The following is a 418-nucleotide window of genomic DNA, read 5'->3' as shown; positions in this document are numbered from 1 at the left end:
GGAGACGGGCATCAGCGTCATGGTGGCACGCAGCAACGGCACCGTGTCCCCTTCGGCCTTCCTTGGTGAGTGAGCTTGGGGCCCTGGGACGGTCAGCTGAGGCAGCCGTGTGCCCCAGTCCCATCCGGTACTGCTCGTACCAGCGCTGTGACTCCGGTAAAGTGGCCTCACTGCTGAGCCTCAGTTTCCTAATCTGTGACATGGAAGAAGCAATTTCGCTTACCGGAAGCATTTTGACCGTGAAGCTAAGGAGCTTCGGGAGCCTTGCACAGCCTCCTCAAGGCCCTGTACCTCGTTTTGTATTCACAATGTTGTATTCTTTTTTTTTTTTTCTTAAAGAGAACCCTCCAAATTGTATAAGCTTCGGGCCCCACAAAACCCATTAATCCTGTACGTAGGTATGAGGTGAGGAAAAGAG

The 418-nt window shown here is 52.9% G+C and overlaps 1 protein-coding gene across 1 annotated transcript in view; it reads left to right on the top strand.

The window, feature by feature from the left end:
* GRIN2D (glutamate ionotropic receptor NMDA type subunit 2D) overlaps positions 1-418 on the top strand; it is a 36,110-nt gene that overhangs the window by 15,418 nt on the left and 20,274 nt on the right. The window lies entirely within an intron of this gene.

Source organism: Pteropus vampyrus, unplaced genomic scaffold (assembly GCF_000151845.1).
Source record: "Pteropus vampyrus isolate Shadow unplaced genomic scaffold, Pvam_2.0 Scaffold333, whole genome shotgun sequence".
Taxonomy (NCBI): domain Eukaryota; kingdom Metazoa; phylum Chordata; class Mammalia; order Chiroptera; family Pteropodidae; genus Pteropus; species Pteropus vampyrus.
The sequence above is the reverse complement of the archived record's forward strand: the minus strand, read 5'-3'. Positions and strand labels throughout refer to the sequence as shown.